Genomic DNA, 21,234 nt, shown 5'->3' on the forward strand with positions numbered 1-21,234 from the left:
GAAAAAGGAAGTGTTTGAGGTACTGAGTGTGTGTGTGTGTGTGTGTGTGTGTGTGTGTGTGTGTGTGGTGGGTGGGTGTGGGCAGTAGGCCATGCCAGGCTCCATAAGGTGGGCTGGAGGCAACTTCTGGGGGAGAAAGAAGAGATTAGCAGGCAGAGGCGGGTGGATGATATGATTAGTGTTGCTGATGCAACTTTCAGACTCCCTGCTGTCTGTAGGGATGGTCCAGGCAGAGGCTCACTGCATCCTCACGGAGGAGGCGGCATGCGATGGTTCTGCACCATGTGGTCCTGGGGGGGTCCCAACTCAAGCCCCAGACTCCAACAGAAGATGTGTTTCCCAAAGCCTCTGGGGGCTCCTGGGCATGATGCACGTGGCTCACAGCCTTGATCCAGCCCCAGCCCCCGCCCCCAGGGAGGGGTATTTGTTTGCTGGCTACTGGCAGGCACTACCGTCCAGTGGGAGAGCAATTACATGATGACGTTTGGGCTGGAAGGGCAGGCCATGCTGATGGAAGATTTCCTCTTAGAATAAATCTACTTAAGTGAAAACTGAGTCAATTTGTGGAAGTATGTTAAGGAGACTTCAGGTGGTGTGTTGATATGACGGAAGCTGTTGAGGGCTGTCCATGAGTCAAGGGTCTAGAAAGCCCGCTCAACCCCAGGAGAGCGGTTGCTCTTCGTGAAGTGATGCAGGAGGGACCAGGATTTTCTGAGTTTTCATTTCATCCCTTGAGAAAGGGAGGGAGCAGTGGCCCCTGTCTGTCTGGTGCAGGGTTAAGAGTTCAAAGACCACTGCTCTGCTCAGCCGGTCCCCTCCCTGCACACCCCGCCCCCCATCTCTCACACTGATGCAGGACTTGGGGCCAGGAGTGGGGGGCTGGGGGGAGCTACCAACCTGTGCTCCAAGAAACTCTCTCCCAGTTGAGATAGTTGACTGACCACAAGGGGCCTGTTTGGTCTGAACTGAAACCTTTTAGGATCTTCTTTTTAATCACACGTCCTCTGTGATTAAAGTAGGTGGGGAAACAAAAAGAAACGTTAGGTGTTAGAGACAAGTCTGCTTAATAAAAGGGAAATTCTGTTGTTTCTTCTTTTATACTTGTTACTTTTCTTTGTATATCTGAAAGCAAGGGTAGAAGAAAACAGCAGTGATTCTCCCAGTTGCCAACAGTTAACCTTGACCTTAAAAAGTTTTTTTTTTTTAACATCTTTATTGGAGTATAATTGCTTTACAATGGTGTATTAGTTTCTGCTGTATAACAAAGTGAATCAGCTATACATATACATATATCCCCATATCTCCTCCCTCTTGCGTCTCCCTCCCACCCTCCCTACCCCACCCCTCTAGATGGTCACAAAGCACCGAGCTGATCTCCCTGTGCTATGCGGCTGCTTCCCACTAGCTATCTATTTTACATTTGGTAGTGTATATATGTCCATGCCACTCTCTCACTTCGTCCCAGCTTACACTTCCCCCTCCCCGTGTCCTCAAGTCCATTCTCTACGTCTGTGTCTTTATTCCTGTCCTGCCCCTAGGTTCTTCAGAACCATTTTTTTCTTTTTTTTTTAGATTCCATATATGTGTGTTAGCATATGGTATTTGTTTTTCTCTTTCTGACTTACTTCACTCTGTATGACAGACTCTAGGTCCATCCACCTCACTACAAATAACTCAATTTTGTTTCTTTTTATGGCTAATGTTCCATTGTATATATGTGCCACATCTTCTTTATCCATTCATGTGTTGATGAACACCTAGGTTGCTTCCATGTCCTGGCTGTTGTAAATAGTGCTGCAATGAACGTTGTGGTACATGACTCTTTATGAATTATGGCTAAAAACAGTCTTGATGTGGAAGAAATGGCAGCGTGCTGTGCTTTAGATGCTGCAGGCTTCCCCATTTAAGTCTCTTAGCCCCTAAGATGAGTATTACTGATTCAGTTTCATAGTGAAGGATGTTAATGCTCAGAGAGGTTGGGGAATTTGTCCAAGGCCACACAGCCACTTAATAAAGACCAGGCTCTTTTCAGTATATTAGGAGCCCCATTAACCTGGGCATAGCTGTAAATACAAATACCATTTGAGAAGATGCTCCAAACAAGTCAAAGAGCAACTTTATAGGAGAAGATACAAGATACACATGATTGATTGTCAAAGATATAAACTACAGTCATCCCTCTGTATCTGCAGAGGATTAGTTCCAGGACCCCCTTGGGATACTAAAATCCAAGGATGCTCAGGTCCTCTATGTAAAAACAGTGTTTGCATATAACCTATGCACACCTCCTGTATTCAATGTAAATGCTATGTAAATATCTCCCAGTGTGCACCAAATTCAAGTTTTGCTTTTTGGAACTTTCTGGAATTATTTTTTCAAATATTTTTGATCTGTGGTTGGTTGAATCCCCAATGTGGAGCCTGCGGATTTGGAGGACGGAATGTGCTGTGAAATAAGAACACCCTGTGTGCTAAGGAGATATACAATGTAAATCTCAACTCTTGCTTAGAATAACAACTGTACTGACTTTGCTAAGACTCAAATGATGTTGCTAAGACTATCTGATAATTCTTTCTGTGCATCAGACTCATCTTCATCCATTCTTGCCTTGTTTCACTGAACAGTTATTTTGTATCAAGCAGGATGCCTTTAGCTATGAGTAACAGGAAACCCTGGCTGAACTGTTTTAAGTGGTAAGTGGGTTGTTTTCTCACTTAATGATTCCTGACGTCAGGCAGTTTCAGGGTGGTTATTTCAGTAGCTCGGTGACATCCTCAAGGACCAGTGTTGCTTTGATCTTCCCTCTCTGCAACCCTCAGCATATTGGTTTTGTCTTTGGCCGACTCCCTCATGGTCACAGAATGGCTGCTGAGGTTCTTGCGGTCACATGCACATACAACAGAATTTTGCAGAAGAATGTCTATATGTCACTTTGTGGCAGCATGGAAACATTTTACCCCCAGAGATCCTTCAAGAAACTTCCCCTCATCTCTCATCGGCCAGATAAACCATCTGTCCATTCCTAAGGCCATCACTGAAAAGGGTAATTGGTTTAGTGAAGCATAGTGGCTCCATGAAGGAGGGTGTATTACATGAACATTATTGGGATTTATTACTAAGGAGGGGAAGAAGAGGAGTTGGACCAACAACTGGGAATGTTACTCCATACTTAAAACATATTTTTATTATGGCAGATTTCAAACACAAGGGATATAGCAATAGGGGATTCTCAATTACTCATCTGGTTTCTACAGTTATCAACATTTTGACAATTTTAGTTCATCTCTATCCTGCCCTTCCTCTCCTGCTGGAGTATTTTAAGAGGAATCCCAGGTATATCCTTTTTTATGTGCTCTGTCTGTATATTGAATGCATTCTATATGCCTGGTCACTCAGCCAAAGAGAAAAGCTGTTTCAGGGACAAAGAGATTAGTGAAGACTGACCCGGGATTAACTACATTTTGCTAAAGAGAAAAGAGTAAATTCCCTGAAACAAAGGAACATGCAGTATCCAGGGATCAGTGTTTTCTCCCAAGCTTTTGTTCTGGCTGCATCTGGAGTCCTTGGGATGTTAGGGAACAGGTGTCCTGGGAGGATGGGGGGTGGTTGGGGGGAGGGGTTCTCCCTGCCCCCTAGTCAGACATGGAAGGTGAGTGGAAGTTCAGCATCTCATTTGTCATTTCCACTCTCCGGCGGATGAGGTGAATGCTTTCTAAGAGTGGGTTTTGGTCTGATGACACCTGTTTCTTCATGTTAATAGATTTCTGGGGTGAGATAGAGCCGGGTGATGTCACCTGCAGGTGTGGGAGCCCGTGGTAGCGGTCTGCTGTTTGGTGTTTGTTTCCCTAGGCATTGCGAGCCGCATCTGTCCTCAGCTGTGAGGGCGTATTCACCAGCAGGCTAAAGCAAGAGATGTTTTTAACCAGAACAGAAAGTCAGATGTAACAAGTTGACTCTGGGCTGGGCTGTAGACACATGTACTTTACTTATGACTTTAGCTTATCTCATTTAGTTATGGAACAAAAGACACGTGTTTTTTTTTTCTTTCAAATATCATCGTGGCAGTAAGAGTCTATTTCCATGTACCCTTTTCTGCATTTCTTGAGCCCACCTGTTCTATTACAGTTTTAAAAGACCCCTCTGCCTCCGTGTGTGTGAAACAGGAAGGCTGCCTTCTGATTTTCCTTTGGTTTGCAAACCTTGGCTCTTTTGACGAGAGCTCACATGCTTTATGTGGGGCGGTACTTTTGTATATAACATAAAAAGCAATTCACCATTTCTCTAAATCTGCTTCTCATTTCTGCAGGACAATTAAAGGTCAAGTTGCAAAGCTGAATCAGTTATAGCTCCGCGCTCAGGGTATACTCAACCTGAGCTGATTTTATCTACCTGGGTTTAGTAAAATGTTAGTGTTTGCACAGCGAGGTTAAAAGACAGAAATCTTTTGCATAACTATATTTGAAAAATCTAAAAAAAAAAAAGAAAAAAGAAAGAGAGAATGGACTAATGACACGAGATGATGCCATTTGGCTCAGTATTTTGGTAGCCCGGATGGCTCTTGGAGCAGTTACAGTCTTCTTGGCGGAGCTTTCTAGAATGTGCATGTTGTGGTTGGGTGCCCTTTGCTTGGCATGCTGTGCATTTTGGTGCTATGTGAGAATCCATCTGACCCCAATACATTTTATTTGACACGCACAGCTGGGTTGCTGGAGCATGGTGCAGGCCATTAAAAAGAAGGCAAAAGAAAACACAGACAATCTATTCATCAGGACGCTGTGAAAGGGAGACTCACTGGGGTGGCCTCTGGCAGGAGTGCACCTGGGGGAAGGGGGGGGAAACCACTGGGCCCCCTGGAGCTGGAAATGCAGCTGCCACTGACCTCTGATGCGTCCCGTGGCCAAGGGCTTGGCCAAAGGTGAAACCTGATTGCCGTTCCAACTTGTGGAGTCACAGTTTAGGGTGCTTTGCAAACAGGAGGGTTGGATGGCTGGACCGATTTCTTATTTGCTGGGGAGTGTATGCTCTCCAGGTGCTTCGCACCCAAGGGGAACACAGGCCAAGGTGTTTGCATCTGAGGGATGCACCTGACCCTTGGGACCACACTAGGTCTCCCCAGGCACCCTCCATCTCACCAAAGACGGAAGAGAGGAGGCAACTTCTGGAATCCTTGGGAAACCTTTCTTCAGCCGCAAGGATGTTCCAATAACCTCAACTCAGTTCACGCAACCTGCATAGCCCCCAACCCGCTTTCCTCTTCTTGCTTCCTAGGTGTGATTTTGCATCTCTGGTTTTACACCTGTTCTTTTATCCACTACAGCAAGCTTTCCACTTGTGTGTGTATGTGTGAGATTGTCACCTGGAGAGCCATTTTGTAATCTTGTGTAAAGACCTTGGGCAGGTCCCTCATCACCTCCGCTGTGGTAGGAGGCTGGGGTGTCTTCCATCACCTTGGTCATTCAGGCCCTTTCAGAGTGGCCACTCTGAGCCTGAGTAAGATGTAACAAGTTGGCCTGGGCTGGGCTTAGACATGGCCTGCTGTCCCCAGCTGGTTCATGGTGTGTAATTAACTCAAGATCATGGATCTTGGTGCAGAAGGTAGAATGCTGGGCGTACCTAAGAGCCTTCCTCTCTGGCTAGAGCTCCACACAGCTCTGCATTGTAGAGACCAGGAGCTTTGGAGAGACAAACAGACAGACAGACTTGGGTTCAAGTCTGGCTCCTCCACTCCATAGCTGGGTGATTCTGTGCACAGCAAGCACTTCTCAGAGAGCCTGGCATAGAGTGCCTAGGAAGTGGCAGCCGGGCTTATCTGCGTCTTGGGGACAACATATAGAGCTGGTTGATTAAAATGTCCCACTTTAGCCACAGGTTCCCCTATTCTTCCAGGTGGGAGTGATTCTGTAAATGAGAATAGCTCTATTGAACCAAAGTCGACCGTAAATTCTAAAAGGGTTTCTAGAGGTAACAAGGTGTTTTGTTTTGTTTTGGAAATGGGTTTGTTTCAATATCAAGTTTTGCAAAATGTTCATGCCTCCATAAAACCAGGTTCCAGGCTCATAAGGCATTTTCAGAAACCGTCTGCTTTCTTTTTGGTTGCTTACAAAGCTCAGTGAAATTCTACAGCGTCTTAAGACAACAAACAAAAACAAAACCAGGAAACCTTCGTCTAGGGCTAAGGTCCTTGGCAAATACACATTGGCAAGACTGACTTAAAAACAACCACCACCAAAACCCAAACCTCTGAAAATGCGTGTGACTTCTTCCCAATGGGACAGCAATTTAAGGCGTCCATTTGCTTAGCTGACCTCTGGGAAAGACCAGGATGAAACGCCTCCCTGGTTACTTTCGACACTTTATTGATTCCCTGTCCCTCCTTCCCCCTTCCTTGCATACATTCTGCTACTTGACCTGGAACGGAGGAGACTCAAAATCTAACCCTGGTTACGTTATTAAATTGTAAACGTTGAAATTCGCACAGGGTAGTTGATAGGAATTTCAAAACAGGGGGAACTTCTGCTCTGACAAAGATGGAACAAAAGCTCTCTGTCTTTTGGAGGTCACTAATCCCGTGTTTGCACCTTATTGTCACTACGTAATGCCTGAAACACTTGGAATTATTTCCAATTAGTGGGTTTAAGTGGATCTTGCTCTCTGAGCCGTTGACCCCTCGGTGTTTGTTTAGCAGGATTTTCTCACCGGTCTTCACCTTGCTGCACATTGTTTGGCTGTCAGAGCGTCTCAACTGCTCCGGGTGACCCCTGCAGAAATGGCCGTGTCGTGAGACTCGGGAGCTGTTGTGAATTTTGTGATGACAGATGGCAGAGGCATAAAAGGCACCTCCCCGGGCTTTGTGAGAGGGGATTTGGGTTCTCAGAATCATTTTCTTCTCTCTCTGTTCTGGAGGCACGTCCGGGATTGCTGGCAGAGCTGCGATGTGGCCCATTGAGAATGGCGAGGCCTTGGAGGCCGGAGAGCCCTTGTGTGTCACATACACCTGCTCGGGGACACACGCGTCCCTCCTGGGCTTTCCAGGCTGGCCTCAGCAGACCTGAAGGGCTTGGCCACTTGCTCTGTTGGAAGAGCAGGCTCTGCCCTGGAACCCTGGGGTTTCATTCGGACAGGACTTTCGCCTGATTTCTGGAGATGGGAGGGCCAGAATGATAGACAAGGAGGGCAAAAAGGGAGCCTCTTTGGTTCTGCTTCTGAAACGGGCATTTGAAACAGCTGCTTCCCCAGCTCTGGCTGAGACTTTGAGGCTGGGGCTAAGGTTTTCCCCAGATGCAGGGGGACGCCCAGAAAGAAGGAAGGACAAAGTTTTAAAATGAGTGCAAACTACAGAACCCTATGTGTGGCTCTCATGACTCACCCCTTGGCATTGACTCCAGCACCTGATGGAAGCGAGGTGCTTGCTCAGGGCCGAGTGGAACCCCCCAGGCTCCCAGGAAACAGTTGGCCCCTGTGGAGATGCTGTGGCCGGCTGCTGGCCAGCCTGGGAGGGCAAGGAGACCTCTGTTGCCAATACTGACGCATCAGGAGAAATTCTGGGTGTTCAGCTTCTTTGGAAAACTGGGTAGCCCAGCAGCACCCTGGCCCCTATCCCACATGGCAGCCACCAGCTGGAGCCTTGTAGCAGCGGCCATCCTCAGGGGACTCACGCTCACTAGCTGTTTTCTTTCTTTTTCTTCTTCCATCCAGCTAACTGTACTCATTACCGTGACTAACCCCAGTTGGCATTTGAGGTTGCAAATCTTTCATATGTTCTAATACCTCCAGAGAATCTGAAATGTAAACATGTAACAAGAACCTTGAAAATCAATCCTCATAAAATAATCCGAGATGCAGAAATCAGTTCACGCCACAGAAAGGTTTCTCTCCATTGTTCAGGATTTACGAAACTGGAAACAACATCATAAGGGGAGCAGGTTGACTGAATTATGTTGCATTCCTATACTGGAATATTATATGGGCATGAAAGTAATGGTTAGGCAGAGTTTTTAATAACACGGAAGAATGCTCACAATATAATATTGGGTTAAAATAAAAAGCTACAAATCTACAGTAATCAAGACAGTATGGTACTGGCACAAAAACAGAAATATAGATCAATGGGACAGGATAGAAAGCCCAGAGATAAACCCATGCACATATGGTCACCTTATTTTTGATAAAGGAGGCAAGAACATACAATGGAGAAAAGACAGCCTCTTCAGTAAGCCTCTTCAAAAGACAGTCTTTCCCAAATAACTGGGAAAACTGGACAGCTACATGTAAAAGAATGAAATTAGAACACTCGTAACACCATACACAAAAAGAAACTCAAAATGGATTAAAGACGTCAGTGTAAGGCCAGACACTATCAAACTCTTAGAGGAAAACATAGGCAGAACACTCTATGACATAAATCACAGCAAGATCCTTTTTGACTCACCTCCTAGAGAAATGGAAATAAAAACAAAAATAAACAAATGGGACTAAATGAAACTTAAAAGCTTCTGCACAGCAAAGGAAACCATAAACAAGATGAAAAGACAACCCTCAGAATGGGATAAAATATTTGCAAATGAAGCAACTGACAAAGGATTAATCTCCAAAATTTACAAGCAGCTCATGCAGCTCAATATCAAAAAAAACAAACAACCCAATCCAAAAATGGGCAGAATACCTTAATAGATATTTCTCCAAAGAAGATATACAGATTGCCAATAGACACATGAAAGGATGCTCAACATCACTAATCATTACAGAAATGCAAATCAAAACTACAATGAGGTATCACCTCACACCAGTCAGAATGGCCATCATCAAAAAATCTACAGACAATAAATGCTGGAGAGGGTGTGGAGAAAAGGCAACCCTCTTGCACTGTTGGTGGGAATGTAAATTGATACAGCCACTATGGAGAATAGTATGGACGTTCCTGAAAAAACTAAAAATAGAACTACCATACGACCCAGCAATCCCACTACTGGGCATATACGCTGAGAAAACCATAATTCAAAAAGAGTCACGTAACCAAAATGTTCATTGCAGCTCTACTTACAATAGCCAGTACATTGAAGCAACCTAAGTGTCTGTCGATACATGAATGGATAAAGAAGATGTGGCACATATATACAATGGAATATTATGCAGCCATAAAAGAAACGAAACTGAGTTATTTGTAGTGAGGTGGATGGACCTGTCTGTCATACAGAGTGAAGTAAGTCAGAAAGAGAAAAACAAATACCATATGCTAACACATATATATGGAATCTAAAAAAAAAAATTGGTTCTGAAGAACCTAGGGCAGGACAAGAATAAAGACGCAGACATAGAGAATGGACTTGAGGACACGGGGAGGGGGAAGGATAAGCTGGGACAAAGTGAGAGAGTGGCATGGACATATATACACTACCAAATGTAAAATAGATAGCTAGTGGGAAGCAGCCGCATAGCACAGGGAGATCAGCTTGGTGCTTTGTGTCCACCTAGAGGGGTGGCATAGGGAGGGTAGGAGGGAGACACAAGAGAGAGGAGATATGCGGATATATGTATATGTATAGCTGATTCACTTTGTTACACAGCAGAAACTGACACACCACCATAAAGCAATTACATTCCAATAGAGATGTTAAAAAAAATAAAATAAATGAAAAGCTTGATGGTGAGTTGTATGTGCAGTGCACTCTAGTTACCTTCCCAGAGGTTAAAGCTGTGTCGATATGCATCAAATAAGACTGGAGAGAAATTGGTCAAAATATGAACAGTGCTTGCTTTTTGGCAATGAAATTATCAATGATTATTTCCTCTTGATTTTTTTCTGGGCTTTCCACGTATTCTACACTGAATGTGCATTGGTTTTATATTCAGAACAAAACAATAAAAAACAGAGAAGAAACCGAGGCCTAGAAGATGAAGGGATTTTCTCTGAGCCTCCCAGCTCATTGGTGACAGGGCAGAACCAAAGCCCAAGGTTCCCGATTCTGAGACGGATGAGGACACTTGTCCCACGCGTGAGGATCAAGATGCCTGCGGCCGTGCGTCCAGCATGGATGGCCCCAGGGTTCTCACCCAGAAACCCTGCACCTTATGTGGGTGTGCTTGTCTGTATGCAGGGGGCAGATATACGTTTAGGTCTTTTGTTTTGCCTTCGATTTCACCGTAATGAGCAACCTTTAAGAACCAGACATTGTGCCCCTTGAGTAGAAATAAAAGCCAGTCTAGGTGTCATTCCATGCGATGCTAGCTTCACAACTTGTGTGACTTGTGGACGTATCTCTTTGGGGGCGCACCTAGCCTAGATCTTCTCCTGTTTCTGCTATTCCTCCCTCTTCTTCTACTTCTTCTCCACTAGGGAGGACGAGTCAGAAGAACTCAGATCCCTTCACTGGGCTGGGGAAGTGATGCTGCTCGTAGAGAAAGCCCCAGTACATCCCTTGACTCTGCACCAAAATGGCAGCCCTTTCACCAAGCACTTTGAGATCCAAAGAACTGCGTCCCCCTCCTGACTCCTGTCGCTAACTGCTTAGGTGACCTTGGTCAAATCTGTCCTTTCTCAGAGCATCTCCCGCAATGAGAATGGGAAGAATATTTTCTGTTGAATGACTTTCTCTAGGGCGTGCGGGAGAGGTCTGATGGGTGACAGGAAAGGTTTTCCCAGTTCCCACGGAGGAAGAGGAGGTATCACCAGAACCAAACCTTACAAGGGGGTCTTCAGCTCTCAAGGGCAGACTCACGTTTAACCAAGCTCACAGGGACCCAAAGCTGTTCATTATTCCCTAGCAAGAAATTCAGCTGTCCAGTGGTCCAAAAGACCAAAGGCAGATCCACTGGAACATTCCATCCCTGTTGACATGTCCTTGGGAGGTTAATTTCAGGCTTTCTGAGTTATGGGATATTCAGAAGTGCCCTTCAGCTGAGGGAATAGGAGGCTCTCTTCCCTATGTGGGAATAATCTTTTCAAGGGGGACAAATGCTTGGTCCCCGTAGCTGGGACCATCTCCCAAGGAGAGAGCCCTGCCAATGTTTGCCTCTGGGATTTAACCGTTGCTGTATTTTCCAGGCTGAGTATCTCTCCCTTCCAGTGCGGCTCTGTGGAGTTCATCACACTTTCCCTGACTGTGATATAGCTTGGTTCTTGGTCCTGGGCCTGGAGGACAAGCTGGCTCACTGATCGGAGCTCTGGGCTTGGGTGGACTTTGCCAGTTTCATCCTGAGCAGCCCTGTGCCCAGGTTGCCGGGGCTGGTGTCTCACTGTAGCCTCGTGGCCAGCAAGTGCTCTGATCAGGTACCTGGTTGTCCAGCAAGTGGCTGGATGTGCAGACGCGGACCCCGGGCAGTTGGGGCGTGCAAGGCCAGCTGTCTTCCCGCTCTGCTGACTCAGCGTTTTTTGTTTCTTAAAGATTTCTGTATGGTGGATGATTTCTGTTTTTCCCTGCCTCTGAAAAGACTCCTAAATTCAGGGCGCTCAGGAGAATTTCTGGTTGCTGGAAAAATTAATACAAACTGGAAATACAGGAATCAGCATCCCCAAACCTAAGTTTGCCTGTTGAAAAAACATAATTAATTGTACGTTTCCAGTTGTAAATGCTGAAGGAAGGAACGGGGCAGCTTTGCCTGGGTCCCTGTCCCCCAGCTGGCGTGGGGTCAGAGCAGGGTGGCACCGAGTGCAGGGTGGGGATCAGTCTGCCTCTCAGGTCCGCCTCTCAGACCCTTTCATTTTTACTTTACCTTAACTTTGCATTTCTAGATCGTTGAACTCTGGCCTGATTTCACATTCTGAAACTAAGCCTGTTTCTCAGTTCTGTGAAGAAAAGGATGTTTCAGAGGAGTGATGACTCACCTTTTATTTTGAGCCCAGTGAGAAGAATCCAATCTAAGAGGCACTGAAGGGATGAGCATTTGCTGTATTTCTGGATGATTATACCCATTTTAAAATGTATTTTTAAAGTGACACATGACGCACATTCTTAGAAAATTTAGAATCCACCTTGTGCCCTCCCACCCCACTCCAGGCCCCTTCCTCGAGGTCACCACTGTTAACAATTTGACGTGTATCTTTCCAGATGATTTGTATGCATTTACGTCTGTGTATGTGTAGAGAGAGAGAGAAACATATAGTGTGATTTATGTGTGTTTTTGCATATGTGATAGTACAGTCTCTACATTGTTCTACAACTTGTTTTTTCCACAGAACAATATGTTCCGGAGATCATTCCAAATCATTAAATAAAGATCTCCCTTATTTTAAACTGCAGACACTTGCCCTGTGATAGATTTATTTAACTTGTCCCCCTCCCTCTTTATTTATTTATTTTTTTGGAAATAGAAAAGAGTTTTATTTGAGCCAAACTGAGGAGACACAGATGCAAGAAGCACTTGAGTAGTGTTCAGTGGAACTACAATATGGGGGAGGCTTACATAGACAAAAACTGAAAAGTTGCATAAATTGTTAAGAATTAGGATTGGAACTGGCAAGAAGTAAGGGTGCTTGTTAAGCAAGGATTGATTGGATAACCTGCCCCTTCTTGCTAGATAGAAAATGATTGTATTTTTCAGTGTATCTAAGTGAAACTCTGTTTCAGTGATAAAATAAAATCAGCCTTTTATCTTTTTTCCTCCCCAGAGTGGTAGGTACTATTTAAAAAAAGAAGAAGAAACTAAAGAAACAACGATCCACCAGGAGAGAAGGGGCAGCCAGGCTGTCTGTTGACAGGGCCCAGGGCTGCGTGTGAGGCCTGATTTGTGGTCAGCGGGCCGTGGGGCCTCGTGGCAGGGGTGTCATGCGGTGGTCATGGAGTGAGCCACGCATGGAGGGGGCCACAAGGAGGGCTGGTCCGGGAGGTCCCTCAGCCGGGAGGCAGAGCTGGGGCTTGCCTGGGGTGGCTCGAGCAGAGGTGACAGTCTTTGAGTTGAGGTGGCCAGAGGTCTGTTTGCCTGTCTCTTTAATCACTCAGCATAAACTATGCCCCAAGCACATGCAGGGCGATTGGGGACCTGTGGTGCCTGAGATCGGGATTCCATCCTCTCATCTGGTCAGGGAGAAAGATGTGCACAGATGTGGTCCAGGAAGCGTTGCCTGAGGTGTCAGACATGGGTTGGTCTTGAACGGTGAGCACCGTAGAGGGAGATTCTAATTTAAACTTATTTTGGAAGCTTGATTTCTTATGGTTGCTCTCTCTGGCTTTGTCATTTTCCCTGATTCCTCCAGCGTCTGTCATTGGTGGCACTGGAGCTTTTTCTCTGGGGCTGGGGGCTCCGAGTCCTGCTTCAAGATTGGTTGATCCCCCTTCTACCCGCTGGGAAAAGAAGCCAGCCATCAACAGGAAAAGTAAAGGGTTGATTTCCTCTGACAAGAATGTTCTTCTTTATCGACCCAGTGACTTCTTGAAGGAATCTCACTTCTGTAGGTTTTCACGTCACAACTGGCTAACCTGGTCTTTGTTTTCCATCCTCTTCTCCAGCACACGTCTTAGTCATTTGTCTCACCATTGCTCCTGCTAGAATTTCTTACCAACACCGCATACAGGTAGAGCCGGTGTGTTTCCCAAGGTGGTCCCCCTGGAACGACCATCTAAGGACATGGAAGTGGCAGAGTGATGGTGGCAGCCAACATTCACTGAGCGCTCACCCTGGCCAGATGCTCACCCTAAGCACTTTCCCCATATCATTTATTTTTATCATTGCAGCCACTCTGGGGGTTGATACCACTTGCCCCACTTTGCAGTGGGGGTGACTGAGGCAACAGAGAGGACAGGCAACTTGGCTGAGGTCACACAGCTAAGGATGGTGAGCATTTCCTCCACTCAGTGCCTCCCACCCCTACCTTGGAGCCCACCAACACTGTGAATACTTGGCGTCTTGACTCTCATGGTGGGAAGTGGCTCTCTGGGAAGTGGCTGTGGGTGCCGGGTGCTGAAAACTCTGTAAATGCTGGTTGTTGGTGGTAGTGTTCAGGCCTGGGCTGGAACCACAGAGGCTTCCAGATTATGTGATGAAAGGTTCCAGGAAACCACATTTCTGCCTTCTGTCACCCCAGAGGCCTTGCTGAGTCAAGAGTGTTGTCTTTTGTTCAAGTGGGGGTCACTTGAGTGGACCACCATTTTTCAGCTCCCCACAATGGACTGGTGAAGGGGTAAGGGGTCGGCTTTTTTTTTGTTTTGTTTTGTTTTTTGCGGTACGCGGGCCTCTCACTGTTGTGGCCTCTCCCGTTGTGGAGCACAGGCTCCGGACGCGCAGGCTCGGCGGCCATGGCTCATGGGCCCAGCCGCTCCGCAGCACGTGGGATCTTCCCGGACCGGGGCACGAACCCGTGTCCCCTGCATCGGCAGGCAGACTCTCAACCACTGCGCTACCAGGGAAGCCCAGGGGTCGGCTTTGTGGCTCGGATGTTTCCAGATTCCCCTTCCAGAAGGGCCTGCCTCCCAGGGGCCCACCTCACCTGGGTCCATGGCTCACATCCCTTCCAGGTGGGCTGGGGTGTGTCTGCATGAATCTGGGTTACACTGGGGTCCATGTCGAGCAAGGCTCTGCTGTTGGCCCTGGGTAGGGGGAGCCTCCCCATCAGCCAGAAGCTTCAGTTTAAGTGGAAATCCTCCATCAAGAATAAAATTAAATGACTTTCTGGGGCTTCCCTGGTGGCGCAGTGGTTGGGGGGCACGTGCTTACCCATGTAATGGGCGTGCACTGGTCCCATAACATGGGTGGGAAGTCTCGCTTACTTGGCGCAAATGAAACAGCTTATTCTGTGCATATGGCTGATCGGTAGTGGGCTCCCTTCCTCTCACTGGCCTGGGGTGGCACTACATTCTGGGGCTGAAGTGGTGCTTAGGGAACAGGGCAGGGCCTGGCCCTTAATCTGCAGTGGCCACTGTCATCACTCTCTGAGGGGCCCTGGTTCTCACCATCGCCCAGCACTGGTCATCTGACCTGGGGGCGGGGTGGGGAGAGACCCTACAAGCCCTGTGCGGACCCTCCCCAGGCCACATTCATCGGTCACAGAGAGGCTGAGTGACCCGTGAGTAATTCAAGCCCAGGCTGTCTGTCTCCAGAGCCCACACCCCGAGCCACTGTGTGCTACCCACCCTCAGCTGCCACTGGTCCCTCTGTCCACCTGGCTGTGGGGCAGATGTGGCCCCTTGCTGTGTTAGCCCAGACTCTGCCAGCCCCGACCTGGCACCCCTCAGTCATCGGATGGCCCCAACTTTCTGATCTAAAGCCTGGCTGTGCCCCTTCAGGCAGGGGGCTTGTAGCAGGTGCACTGGTCTCATGGGCGCCTGCAGACAACTTGGTTCATTTCCTTCACAGCCAGTTTAAACCCACGGGGCCAGGCTCTTCTTGTGCCTGGGGGAAATCAGGGAAGTTCCCATGATTTTCTTCTGAGAAGAGGAAGACTGCAGAGCTGATTCTCCCCCATGGAATGTTCTCCTGAAGCATTCCTGCCATTTTCAAACGTTCAGTAGCCACGTGGAGCTAGTGCCTACCTGTTGGACGACACGGAACATTTCTGTCTTTGCAGGAGGTTCTTTAGACAGTGCTACTGTAGTCAGCTATGCTCGGGCAGGCCCCGTGTAGCCCAGTCTCCCTGCTTTTTAAGGAAGCCTGAAATCTGATTTTTCTTTTAATGGAACCTCCCAATTCTTAACTACTGGAAACAAATCCAAATCTTAAACAATCAAGGTGTGGCAAGAACACAGGTGTGGACTGAGTTCCAGGGGTGGGGAGGACAGGGCATTAATCTGTGTTTTAACAAACCTTCCAGGTGGTTCTGATGCAGGTTAAAGTTTGAAAAACATCCTGAACCATTTACTTTGCCTCCAGTTATGCCAGGAACGGTCAGGAATAGAACCCAGGTCTTCCGATTTGCAGCCAACATCATCCTCATGGGCATGATCAAATCTTTAGGGATGTTCCACATCTGGGCACCTGGTGGCCAACCTTCCTTGCTGCTGGGCTCGAGGTGGCAGAGCAGGTACCTGCTGGTGGTCACCTGCCATTTATGGAAGACTCTGGAACTTTCCTAGATTTAGCGCTTTCTGCCTCCTCTGTAATCCCTGTTCAAAACCAGCTCCCTGTCTCAGAGCGTAGTGTTTCTCCTGGCCCCTAGGAAATACCGGGGAGGAGGACTCGTGTAGGGGACACCAGGTCTGCTTGTCACGTGACAGGTGAGGTTTTGGTTCAGATGAGGTCATGGTAGTGGGGGAAGGGCAAGAGAGAGGTCAGGCCAGCTCAGGAGGGACCTCAGACCCACCTCTAAATCATCCCAGAGCTGGAAAATCTGTTCAATGCCTTGTGGGATTCATTTCAGAGTGCCAGAATAATAATGACCTCATTGCATTTCCTCCCAGAATGTGAAATTAATGTCACTTACATGTTGGAGAACATTATATCAAGCTGTACTTCTGGTTAGAACTTCTTCAATGGACAGGATTTGATAGGAAACTTCATATTCCTAGAGTGAGATAGCACATGTTGGAAAGAACCCTTCTAGATGTTTGCCCAGCTACAGCAGCCCATTTGGAACCAGCTTTGTTTGGTGGTCTGGGGAAGGTCTCAGAGGTGTTGTAAAATGTTCTTGTTATAAAGGAACTATGAGGGGCTTCCCTGGTGATGCAGTGGTTGAGAGTCTGCCTGCCGATGCAGGGGACACGGGTTCGTGTCCCACATGCTGCGGAGCGGCTGGGCCCGTGAGACATGGCCGCTGAGCCTGCACGTCCGGAGCCTGTGCTGCACAATGGGAGAGGCCACAACAGTTAGAGGCCCGTGTACTGCAAAAAAAAAGAATCCGCCTGCCAATGCAGGGGACATGGGTTTGAGCCCTGGTCCGGGAAGATCCCACGTGCCGCAGAGCAACTAAGCCTGTGCGCCACAACTACTGAACCCACAAGCCACAATTACTGAAGCCTGCGCACCTGGAGCCCGTGCTCCGCAACAAGAGAAGCCACCGCAATGAGAAGCCTGCGCATTGCAACGAAGAGCAGCCCCTGCTCGCCGCAGCTAGAGAAAGCCCGTGTGCAGCAACGAAGACCCAACGCAGACAAATAAAATTAACGAAAAGTCATTGCAAAATAAATAAAATAAAGGTATTATGACACCCAATAGACCTCGCTGGCAGTCTGGCTTCTGGAGAGGCAGTAGGCAACAGCACAGCAAAATAAGCCCCTGGCCCAGCCCGGCGGAGGGGCAGACACCATGAAGCCTGCACGGTGGGGTACTGACAACTGAGAAAGTCATGACTGCCGTTCATCTCAGGGGACTGCAGGTTCGATTTCTCAAAACCTTGTTGTAGTCTCGCCACTTGGGAGTATGACTCAAGAGGAATCTCCCAGTTAACTGTGTGGAGGAGGACAACAGATTTTAGGTCATTTGTACTAAGATGAAGTCAAGTTCAAGGTCAAGATCATGGTTATTAAGATGGTCAAGAAAGGAAGCAGCCCCGTCTCCATGGGAGCCAGAAGCAGCAGTTCCACTTAACCTGGGCTCACAGACCAGGGCCCCACAGCCCACTGAGCCATCTCCCCTGACCCCAGCTTCGGGCACTGTTTTTGGAGACCAACATTCAAAGTGACCTGGGAGCGAGGGGACACTTCCCTTGGGTGCCTGCCTCCTGCCTGTTCTGGGGACACCTGTGCCCTCCTCTTTTCTCAAGTTCTGAAGTCTCCCCCCCCGCCCCCGCAGGAGCTCGCTCTGCCTTTCCCCACCTTTCCTGCGCGTGGGCTGGTGTCCAGTTATTTGCTGCTGCATAACGAATCGCCCCAAAACTCAGGGCCTAAATCGGTAGCAATCATTACTGCTCGTGAAACGTGGGTGAGGAGTCTGGAAATGTTGTCGTCAGGGGTTACTCATGCAGCTGCATTCGTCTGGGAGTTTGACTGAGGCTTAGATTGGCCTTGAGTTATCCACACTGGACTTCCTGGTGGCTGGGCCCCGTCCAAGAGTCAGAGAGTGGAAGCTGCCAGGCCTCTGAAGGAATAGGCCTGGAATGGGTACAGCGCCCCTGACTCTGCATTCTTGGGGTCAGAGCAAGCCTGAGCCCTGCTCAGATTCAAGAGGAGGGGCAGTAGAGTGCCGTGGGATGGCACCTGGGCTGCCCCAGGTTAGACTGGGCCGGGGAGAGGTACCCAGCTCCTGGGCGTTGATGGAGGAAGGGAGGGTGGCGCCTGCAGGTTCCCAGGCCTGGAGGAGAGTGCTGTGTTGCTGCCACCCGCCCTGGGCTCCAGGAGGTTGCAGGGAGGGGCCTGGCTCCGTCTGCTTTAAGGCTCAGTCAGAGACCTGCAGTGCAGTTCCTTAGAACGGTCGTGACTGCTGTGATGTTTCCTTTAGCCTGGATTTTGGAACCCCCGGGCTTGTGGATGTCATGGGAAGGGGACCGGAAGGAGGGGACTGATGGCTGGTCACGCCCCAAGCCTCCTGTAGAGTGTGACCTTGGCCCTTGCTCGAAATTCCGTGGAAATGTCACCAAAGAGTGGAGGGAGTGGAGGGGTGACACCAGGTTGCCCAAACCCTGATCAAAATACATTTTACTTTTCTAGTGAAAATCCATCTAGCATTCTCTTTTGCTCTTTCTATCTGCATTTGTTTTAACATAAAACAAAGGTTCTAAATTGCTTGCCATTAAGTCCTGTTGGTACTCTAAGCAGATGTGCTCTTTCTCAGGTACACACCCAGTCACCGTCTCCCCCCACCCCGGCTGCCTCAAGTCTCTGTGGAGAGTGACAAAGCTTAGGGACCTCTTGTCATGAAACTGTTCTGTCCCCATCAGGTCCCCTGGAGGTGGACTTCTCCCAGGGTCCTGTTGGTGGCCAGTGGGAGGGCCCTCAGATGGTGATGGGGGGTGGGAACCCCAGTTTGAGGCCAGGGAGTCCAGTGGCAGCAGAATTAGGAGGTCTGGCTGCAGCTTGGGGCCTGGGCCTGGGTTCACACTCGGCTCTGGGAGAACAGCATTGCAGGTGCGGGTCCCCAGGATGCCAGGAGCCCCGCATTGCCGGACATTTATTGAGTCTGTTCTTACAAGCTTCTCTCAGTCTTATTTACTTATGCCTCTCCACTCTGACAGAGGTCGTAGAATTGTCCTCATGTCTCCTTAGGGTACCTGGAGGGTGAGTAGGGGGCCAGGGTTTGACCCAGGTGCCCCCTCGACCACTGGCCCCACTGCCTCTCTCCAGAGCTGGCGAGCGGGGCTGGAGGAAGCTCTGAGCTCCTCTGCTCAGCCCTGGAGTGGCCCTGGCTCCTGCGGTGGGAGGGGGTGAAGGGGCGTCCACCTGGGTGGGAGCAGAGGGGCTTTGGCCTCGAAGCCCGAATCCACTGAAATGCGTTGTCTGCATCTGTCCAACAGGAGGCAGATCCACTGGGAAAACAACTCAGCCTCCCAAGTTCTGAAATGTCCCTGAAGAAGGTCATGCAGCCCCTTTCTCTCACCAGCATTTGAGGCTGAGGACAGGGCATGGGGTGACCCAGTGGTGCTGGCATCCACCCCGGGGGCACCAGCGGTTCCCCAGGGCCCCATCTGTGCTCTGACCACACTGTGTGGGCATCCTGAGGCCTGGAGCACTGTGCATCTGGGTGAGTGAGGCTTTGAGGCTGGGAGAAAAACCAAACTCCCCCAGAGCAAAAGGGGCAGGGGATGCCCACATGAGCAGGTGGGCAGGGCGCGCCTTGGGAAAGAGGGCAGCAGGGGGAGACCCCCTGAGGCCACCTGTGGGCTCTGAAGGCTAGCAGGAGGCGGTGGAAGCCACAGAAAGCTTCGGGGTGGTGGGGGGAGGGGCTGCCCCTCAGCAGGGGAGTGGGCACGACATTTGTGGGCTCCAGGCTGGTAAGCATTGGCAAGACGAGAAGCCGTCTGGTTCTGTGGTTGGTTTCATGCTTGTTGCAAAATGCACCTCCCCCGCCCCCCCTCCCCAACCCTGGTCTCCCCCCAGGCGGGGCTGGGCTGTCGCTGGAGGGTGCAACAGGCAGCAGGAGGGGAATGATCACACCTCTGGGCGGCAGAGTGAGCAACAAAGGGGAGTGAGAGACCCCAAGAGCCCGTCCCCTGCATTCCAGGACCGTGACCTTAAGCAAGTCCATTACCATCCTCCTTAGGAAGTGAAGGGAGGCCCAGACGAACATTTCTGAAAGCGACCCTGTGGATCTCCCAGGTCAGCCTGGGGGAGGGGTGTTAAAGTAATAATAAAAATGCTAGTAAGTTATAGTTGCCACCTCCCTGTGGTGTTGTGAGCAGGTCACGGCTGACGGTGAAAGCCGCGGTGCTGAGTTCCTGGTGTTACGGAATTATTGATTTTATTCTTTGCATGAGTGTCTCCAGCCCCACCCTGGACCCCCTGCATCAGCCTCCCTGGGGGTGGGACCCAGGAATCTGCCTTTTATGAAACAGGTGCTTTGGGTCCCAGAGCTGTGAGCTGGGAGACGGCTGAGGTCTCTCCTGCGTTCTTTGCCGGTCTCGTCCCCTTGTCCTGCATTAGCTCTTTCCCGGGAAGAAAACTGCCTTCATTATTTCATACATGGTGTAATCACGGCTCTAAGCCCAGGTATGGCCCCCAGCCTGCGGTTTGGCCTGAGTGCCTGACAGTGGCCTCCAAGCTGGGGTCGTGTCTGCACCCCGGTGACAAGAGAAGTAGGAACAGCTCTGCTTCCCACAAGGACACTTAGACTGACTTGGGAGGTGAGCTCAATTTCCTGGGGACAGAGAATGCTCTCCATGCATAAATGAACCAGTTGAACATGTCTTCTTTTAGAATATTTTCCTTGACTCTTTTCATGGCAAGGCCCCCAGAGAGCATGATTTCAGGTTTCTGTGAGTCACAACACACTTGTACTCTCTTTATTAATACAGTTTTGGGGAAAGAAGAACATAACTTTGAAAAACGGGTCACCACAAGCCACGAGACTATGACAACCTTGCTCTTTACACCTTTGACGTGTGAGATGCAGGGGAGGGGCGGGGCCCCAGGAGTCACCGACCCAGCAGGTGTGTGTGGTCCGGGTGGGTAGGTGATGGTGTGGTTTCTGGCTGTGTTTCCTACTTCTCTTCTCTGGGACCCCCTTTCCTCCCACCTCACTCCTATCCCTCCAAAGGGAAGCCTGTTTTTTATTTTTAGCAGCCCAGGTAGTATTGCATCCTGCAGTGGGCCCAGCTCTGCCAGCCCTGGTGGCCACACAGGGGGCCAGGCAGAGTTGCCCCTGATCCTGGTGCTGTGTGATATAGGGCAGGTTGTCTGACCTCTCTGAGCCTCGGATTCCTCATTGGTAAAATGCAGA

The 21,234-nt window shown here is 49.2% G+C and overlaps 1 protein-coding gene and 1 long non-coding RNA gene across 2 annotated transcripts in view; one reads left to right on the forward strand and one right to left on the reverse strand.

Moving 5' to 3' along the window:
• The window catches only part of ACOXL (acyl-CoA oxidase like), a 371,113-nt gene that overhangs the window by 125,594 nt on the left and 224,285 nt on the right, over nt 1–21,234 (forward strand).
• LOC125960755 (uncharacterized) overlaps nt 1,358–21,234 on the reverse strand; it is a 228,180-nt gene continuing 208,303 nt past the window's right edge. Inside the window, exon 3 of the long non-coding RNA XR_007470742.1 lies at nt 1,358–1,659. This is a non-coding gene — a long non-coding RNA (uncharacterized LOC125960755). The remainder of the gene's footprint in view (nt 1,660–21,234) is intronic.

Source organism: Orcinus orca, chromosome 13, assembly GCF_937001465.1.
Source record: "Orcinus orca chromosome 13, mOrcOrc1.1, whole genome shotgun sequence".
NCBI lineage: Eukaryota > Metazoa > Chordata > Mammalia > Artiodactyla > Delphinidae > Orcinus > Orcinus orca.